Raw genomic sequence first — 8677 nt, forward strand, 5'->3', positions numbered from 1 at the left:
TTGGTCATCCAGGGTTCCATCGTATGGACTCAGATGTTGTTTGGATCATACGTCTTGTTCAGTTTGACATGCCTGTGTTATTATGTCCATTGTGAGTATGATACCTATTTTTGTTTCTTTAATACATTATTTTAAACAATAATGCACTAGGTCGGTGCGCCCTTTTTCTGTTTCTCCATTTATATCCATTATGGAAGACTTACCTTAAGATGAAGGCATCCAGAGGTACAATGTTACTGCTGTCAGGGCTACCATCTTCACCTGGTCTTCCTTCCGGGTTCACGGGCTGCTGCGATCACGTCACTCCTGCACAAGTGCATTGGAGCTATGGCCGTGGCACAGCGCTCTGAAGGGACGGTTTTTGACCAAAACTGTTTTCTTTCATTATTTGACATTTATTTCACTGTCATCATCATAATGTAGAAAACAAACACTGTACCCCAGGCCTGCTTGTTAGCTGCATACTCCTCCTCCACATCATGCATCATGAGATTCAGGATGTTCATCTTCAGGTCATCGTTGCAGCTGCCCATCTCATCAGTTCTCACGATGACTTGGTCAGACGTCATCTGGAACTTGTCCTGCATCTGCACCATCTTGGGATCACCATCCCCTAGGCTCTCCTCTTGTAAGGTGAGGGAGCATGCTGGCAGCTGCCATTGATCCCAACAAGCGGTGGTTTGCCAACCCCTTACCACAATTCTCCCTGCAGGCCGCACCTGATTTTCATCAACATTTCAAGGAAATTATAACTCTCCATTTTGCTCATCCTTTTCCAGCACCTCAAAGACTCCACCAGCTACAGGAGAGTGAAAATGGAGTCCTAATCTCCACAACCTGTTGACTTCTGATCTGCCACTTGTTTATGCTTCAACTTATCCAATAATTAGCTTGCCTATATCATCTAAAAGGGATCTATAGCTAACTGAACATTTATTCTCAGAATATTTGCAAAACATAATATGTTCTACATGCCTATTTATGAGTGTAATTACATAATTTCCAATTTTAGGCCTTTAACTATATACCTAACTATATATATTTATGTTGATCCGATGCGTATGTTTCAATATCTCACTCCATATGGCCCGAGGGCGGACAGCGCAAACATTTCTAACAGATCCGTCAGCAGACTGTGAGGTCTAGAGGTCACCTTCTCAAATGACGCTCAGTGGGCTATAGTGCATTCAAAATGTAGAGAACTGGTTGATTCTATAAAAAATATTTATAGATAAATATAGAGTTTTAGTCTGGTGTACGTTATAAATGCCCAAATTTCTGCAAGTGAATGTTCAAGTTAGGATTCAGATGGTTCATCCTTTTACAAAGTCCCCTGGGTTTCTGATGGCTAGCCTCTTGATGACTCTTTTTTGTATAGACAGTTAAAGCAGGACTCCAGCCCGATGAAATATATGCATGTATGTTACATGATTAATATAAATATTTGCTTGGTGTTCCCCTTGACAGACCACTAGTAAAAATGGCAAAAATCACAACCTGCGCTCTACTTTTATTATGTGCAGAAAAGTGCTTGTTGGTGGATGGTGGGCTGCCTCACACGTGGCCATAGTGAGCAGCTCAGCCATAAACTGATAACATGATACCTTCGCCAAAATGACTCTTCCTGATGTATGGGTGATGGGCGGAGACTGACACCCTCTCCACCCTCCTGGCTGCACAGCTTCACCCCCTCATTCCCAGGGGTTCCAGATGTTATCCTCACCTTTCTCAAGCCTGACAGCCAGTGGAAATCAGTAAAAATCTCCCATTCTCTTCATAGCAGCACTGGTATTGAAAGACACCACAAAGCTGGCTGTAGTTAACATTCTTTTACTGGAAAACCTCAATTAATGCCATGGTACTTCTCAGGTTGCAGACCCCAACACGGTTTCATCAGCAGCACATAAAGAACATTTGATCTTAGGCCCTGCTGGAGGATACTCATGACTTCTGCCAAAGGCGTTCGCTCCCTGTAGGCCTGCTACACTTCTCTTCTTCTAAGGATGGGAGGGTCCAAGGGGTAGACCAATTCCCAAAGTCTTTTTCTAGGCCTGCACTGACATGTTGTAACTCTGTCTCGTGGGTTCTAGGATGGGGGAACCCAAGGCACGCTATTCCTTCCCCAGAATTTAAAGAGCAGGAATACAGCAGCTGCTTCTCTCTCCTCTCAAGGCTGATCCACCTCTCTCCCTGGCCCTGCCTATACTCCCAATCTTCTCCTAGGTAGAGGAGGCTGCTTGAAGGGGATCTGCTCTACTACCTGCCTACATTCTAGCTTTAGGTAAACTATGGATTAGTTTCCAGTGCTTATCCATATCCTGTAAGGGCAAACTAACTACCCATTAACCGGAACAGAAACGATAGGCCAAAAGCATGCAGCCATCTCCTTCCCCCCTTGAAATCTAGGAAATTCCCGTTTTCCCTCTTTTTTTTCTGACCTAGGAGTTTGCTTGGAAAGTCACAAAATCAGCCTCAAAATTTTGAAACCCAAATGCCTGAGTATTTAAGGGAGTGAAGTCAATGTCCTTAAAGCCTGATGTCAGTGGAAAAGAACAGACAAGGGCGCACTCTCATCGTGCATTACCGTGGTAGAACACGTATTTATTGAATAAAAAGAGGATATATACTCACAAACCAACGTGATTAAAAGCAGTATAAGTGGTCCACAAAGACAGTCACAATACATCTGTGTCTAATGATGCAAATAAGGTGACGCGTTTCGGGAGCTGAACTCCCTTCCTCAGCCCTTTGAGCTCTGAGGAGGGGGGTTCAGCTCCCGAAACGCGTCAGCTTATTCGCATCATTAGACACAGATGTATTGTGACTGTCTTTGTGGACCACTTATACTGCTTTTAATCACGTTGATTTGTGAGTATATATCCTCTTTTTATTCAATAAATACGTGTTCTACCACGGTAATGCACGATGAGAGTGCGCCCTTGTCTGTTCTTTTCCACCAGTGCTCAGATTTCCCGATCTTAGAAGGATTGCACCTCTTCGGTTGGCATTTTGGCATCTACTTGGTTGTATGAAGACTGGAGCGCTGGTTACGTTTGTTTATCTTTTGGAAAGCCTGATGCCAGTTGAAAGCCATAATCAGGCCAGCTCTCAGCTCAGAACCTCCCACTTTTTTATAAATCTTTGTTGCGCCTTATTATGTGGGTGTCACCTTTGCTTTAATCTTACACTGTAACATTTTGTTACAATTGAAGTTCGAGTAGCAGTGACTGAATTGTGTTAATGGCATTTTTGTGGAATTTTAGTATATTTGGTCAACTTGAATTAAATGAATCTTATGATTTTCTATTTATTGAAAACCAATAATGAAGGGCCTCGGCCAATTTTTTTTGTCGTTTTATTGTGATATCATAAGATATTTATGATGTATTGAGTATGTTGGAGGCCTGACCTGCAATTTCGTTGGCCAAGAGGTGATTTTGTACATGATTCTATGAGTGTACCTATTACTATGACGGTGGTGTCACCTAGGCATCTACGTCATGCCAATGCATGAGTATAGTACCTGACTATCAATTGGCCAAATAATTCATGTTCATGGAAGATCTGAAAGGTTGGATAACGTACTGCAACAAGGAACTAAGATGGAGAACATCCAGTCACCAGGGATCAGAACAGTACCAGGTTGAGTCAATCTGCTCAACTCGACCAAGACCGTTTCTCTTAAAGCTGTTGCAGAAAGGTCACCACCGCACGGCGTACACAACTTACCAGAGAAATCATCATCACAGGCTAGTTCCAGCTGCCTTTTAATATCCATATAAACTGTCTGAGAACTGCACTGCTCCTTCCACCAGCTTTTAAATCACAGTCCTACTCTTTGAGCTTTAGAAATTCCTTGAATTTAAGAAGGGCTTAATAAACAATGCCAGACAGAATGGCTGAGACATAAAAAGGCTATGAGCTAAAACCAAGCTTTTTTATTGTACGGTTAATGTTTATTCCAGGCAGCTCAGGTCTCTCACATCTTTACCAAAAATTCCAGCAACCCCACCATGCTGAACTCCATGCAGGATCGATGTGGTTGGAAGTCGTGGCCAAACTGAAAGCTACTGAACATGTGTTGGAGGAATTTTTCTTGTCTGGAGAGAAAGTTTAGTGCACGTAACATAAGGGTCTATGCGACTGCGGCCTGCATGTCAGTCTTCGAGGGAAACCATAATCTTTTTAGAGTTTTTAGGTTTAAGGTCAGCTTAAAAGGAATCTCATGTGTAATTCTGGGTCCACTTTACTTAGTCAGGGAGGTATAGAGGACAGGGGGCAAGGGTGCGTACATGGGTACTCACAGGGGTGGACTGACAACTCATGGGGCCCCCGGGCAATAGGGGATCATGGGGCTCCTGTGTCCTTGCCCACACTCAAAGCACACCCAAAAAAGGTACCAGGGTATTTCATGGGGGCCCCTAATGACCCCGGGCCCTCGGGCAGTGCCCGAGTGATCGTCCCTGGGTACTCACATCAGCTGTGATGAGCAGATTACACAATGCTCCAGTTTGGGAGTCACACAGCTTAAATCATATTAGGTCACAAGGCATGCGATAGGTCGGCATAGTAGGCATTAATGTCAACGGTCCAGATCATATGATGGTATTTATGTTCATTATAATAATCTATTATATGGAGTGAGCATTGAGGGATCGGAAGGTATCCATGTGGTTCCAGTGGATCTATATCCCTCTCTGGATTTTTGTATTCATATAACGCTGGTTTATTATTTATTGGGGTAAGGGTATGTGATTCAGCCACTTAGATGTGCACACAGAGTGTTCATGGAGAAGCGTATAGATAAATACTACACTGAGTGTTTCACTATCACAAGTGTTTTCACGTTTTGTGTGTTTTGTGCACAGAAATAATTATGATTATTCATGGATTTAAATTTATTTTACTTATTGAGGATAATACACTATTGAGTTTTCTTTGTTTTTGAGGCACACGGCAATTATTGGAATCATACGGTGAATTTAATCAGAAATCAGAGAGAGATTTTTGGACTTTATTTGGGGTTTTTGTTTCACATAATTTGATGGACACTGAAAAGGTTTATTTTAATTAATAATCTATTATCGATGTGATAGCATGAAGTATGGGATTGGTTTAAAGTTCATATGTATCTAAATTCAGTCTTTTTTGGTTATGGATGGGGTATGGAAGTATAAAAAATTGGTTACATGGGTGCCAAATAGAACTAATTTACCTGTCATCCTAGCAACATACCTAGGAGGGTGCTAAGATATAAAGATATCCCCCTTCACTTTCTGTCTTCTCTATTGGACAGTAAATGAGGGGATAATTCTTATATGGAGCACAGATGGCAAAAAGAATTCCTACCTTGCTGGAAAAAAAATTGGATTTACATAGGATTTGAATTAGGATTTAGATTAGGGAATATGTTCAAGTTAGGAATAAAAAATTATGCGTGAAGTTTGGGTTCAGGATTAGAATTAGGGTTTAGAATCAAGGGTTAGTTCCAGGTTAGAAGTTACAAATTGGTTTTAGGTTCAGGTTAGGCTTTAGAATTAGGAGTTAGGCTTCGGGATGAGCAAATCTGCTTGGATTCAGTTTGCAAAATTTGCTCAAAGTTCAAAGTTTATGAATTGTGCAAAATTTACTCAAAGTTCAGTTTGTGAATTGTGTAGGACTCCATTGAAGTCTCTGGAAGGAAAACTTTATTGTTCAATTCTGGACACTTGTAAGTCAAATAGACAAGGTATAGTAAAAAAAATGGCAATGGAAGCAGGGCACTGTGATGAGGGCAAAGTACCAATGCCCAATTTAAAGCCAAGTATAGGGAATTGTCAGGTTTCCGTAACAACTTACAGTGACAATATGGGTGCTGTGAATCCATCCTTTTTTAAAATATATATTTTTAAATATATGCCTGTAGAAAATATATTTAAATTTAATTTTTTTAGAATACATGTTAAAATATATTAGCGTAGGCCAATATATTGTAAATAAATGTCATATATCATTTTTTTTCTAAATATATGGGAAATATATTTCTCTTCCTTGTGGTCTCTGAAAGGAAAACTTTATTGTTCAATTCTGGCCACTTGTAGGTCAAATAGGCAAGGTATAGTATGTTAAAATATATTATATTAATATAATATAATAAATAGGCAAGGTATAGTAAAAAATAAAATGGCATTGGAAGCAGGGCACTGCCATGGGGGCAAAGTACCAATACCCAATTTAATCCAAGTATAGGGAATTGTCAGGTTTCCGTAACAACTTACAGTGACAATATGGGTGCTGTGAATCCATCCTCTTTTAAAATATATATTTTTAAATATATGCCTTTAGAAAACATATTTAAATTTTAATTTTTTTAGAATACATGTTAAAATATATTACTGTAGGCCAATATATTGTAAATAAATGTCACATAAAATTTGGAAATATATTTCTCTTCCTTGTGGTCTCTGGAAGGAAAACTTTATTGTTCATTTCTGGCCACTTGTAGGTCAAATAGGCAAGGTATAGAAAAAAAATGGCATTGGAAGCGAGGCACTGCCATGGGGGCAAAGTACCAATGCCCAATTTAAAGCCAAGTATAGTGAATTGTCAGGTTTTGGTAACAACTTACAGTGACAATATGGGTGCTGTGAATCCATCCTTTTTTAAAATATATATTTTTAAATATATGCCTTTAGAAAATATATTTAAATTTACATTTTTTAGAATACATGTTAAAATATATTATATTAATATAATATAATATAATAAATAGGTAAGGTATAGTAAAAAAATGGCATGGGAGGCAGGGCGCTGCCATGGGGGCAAAGTACCAATGCCCAATTTAAAGCCAATTATAGTGAATTGTCAGGTTTTGGTAACAACTTACAGTGACAATATGGGTGCTGTGAATCCATCCTTTTTTAAAATATATATTTTTAAATATATGCCTTTAGAAAATATATTTAAATTTACATTTTTTAGAATACATGTTAAAATATATTATATTAATATAATATAATATAATAAATAGGTAAGGTATAGTAAAAAAATGGCATGGGAAGCAGGGCGCTGCCATGGGGGCAAAGTACCAATGCCCAATTTAAAGCCAAGTATAGGGAATTGTCAGGTTTCCGTAACAACTTACAGTGACAATATGGGTGCTGTGAATCCATACTCTTTTAAAATATATATTTTTAAATATATGCCTTTAGAAAACATATTTAAATTTTAATTTTTTTAGAATACATGTTAAAATATATTACTGTAGGCCAATATATTGTAAATAAATGTCACATATAAAATTTGGAAATATATTTCTCTTCCTTGTGGTCTCTGGAAGGAAAACTTTATTGTTCATTTCTGGCCACTTGTAGGTCAAATAGGCAAGGTATAGAAAAAAAATGGCATTGGAAGCGAGGCACTGCCATGGGGGCAAAGTACCAATGCCCAATTTAAAGCCAAGTATAGTGAATTGTCAGGTTTTGGTAACAACTTACAGTGACAATATGGGTGCTGTGAATCCATCCTTTTTTAAAATATATATTTTTAAATATATGCCTTTAGAAAATATATTTAAATTTACATTTTTTAGAATACATGTTAAAATATATTATATTAATATAATATAATAAATAGGTAAGGTATAGTAAAAAAATGGCATGGGAAGCAGGGCGCTGCCATGGGGGCAAAGTACCAATGCCCAATTTAAAGCCAAGTATAGTGAATTGTCAGGTTTTGGTAACAACTTACAGTGACAATATGGGTGCTGTGAATCCATCCTTTTTTAAAATATATATTTTTAAATAAATGCCTTTAGAAAATATATTTAAACTTAATTTTTTTTAGAATACATGTTAAAATATATTAGAGTAGGCCAATACATTATAAATAAATGTCACATATATAATTTTTGTTCTAAATATATGGGAAATATAGTTCTCTTCCTTGTGGTCTCTGGAAGGAAAACTTTATTGTTCATTTCTGGCCACTTGTAGGTCAAATAGGCAAGGTATAGTAAAAGAATGGCCTTGGAAGCAAGGCACTGCCATGGGGGCAAAGTACCAATGCCCAATTTAAAGCCAAGTATAGAGAATTGTCAGGTTTTGGTAACAACTTACAGTGGCAATATGGGTGCTGTGAATCCATCCTTTTTTAAAATATATTTTTTTAAATATATGCCTTTAGAAAATATATTTAAATTTAATTTTTTTTAGAATACATGTAAAAATGTATTAGCGTAGGCCAATATATTGTAAGTAAATGTCACATATATAATTTTTTTTTTAAATATATTGGAAATATATTTCTCTTCCATGTGGGTCCGGCAGACAAAAATATTAAATGCGCATTTTTTACCGGCAAAAAAAATGTGCAAGTATTATTTTTGTCAAAAAGGTGAACTTATCCTTTAATATCAACCTATTGGGAACAGTCATTTCTGTGAGCGGAGCCAACAAAAGAGATATTAGTGGCAAGGATGACCATTGTTCATATTATAGAACTCTGCATATAAGAACACAGCCAACCCCTCTCTGCATCCGTCACTTTTCAGATAATGTGATAATAGACAATGAAACATTTTTCTTTGCAGGATTTGCTTATCAGTTGAAGTCGAAATCAAGACAAATCATTCCTAATGAAAGTTTGCAGAGAACAAAACACAACTTTCGGCGGTAATAACAGCGGGGAATAATACTCG

Source organism: Staurois parvus, unplaced genomic scaffold, assembly GCF_062004578.1.
Source record: "Staurois parvus isolate SC_StPar_1 unplaced genomic scaffold, SC_StPar_1.0 ptg001246l, whole genome shotgun sequence".
In the NCBI taxonomy this organism is placed as follows: domain Eukaryota; kingdom Metazoa; phylum Chordata; class Amphibia; order Anura; family Ranidae; genus Staurois; species Staurois parvus.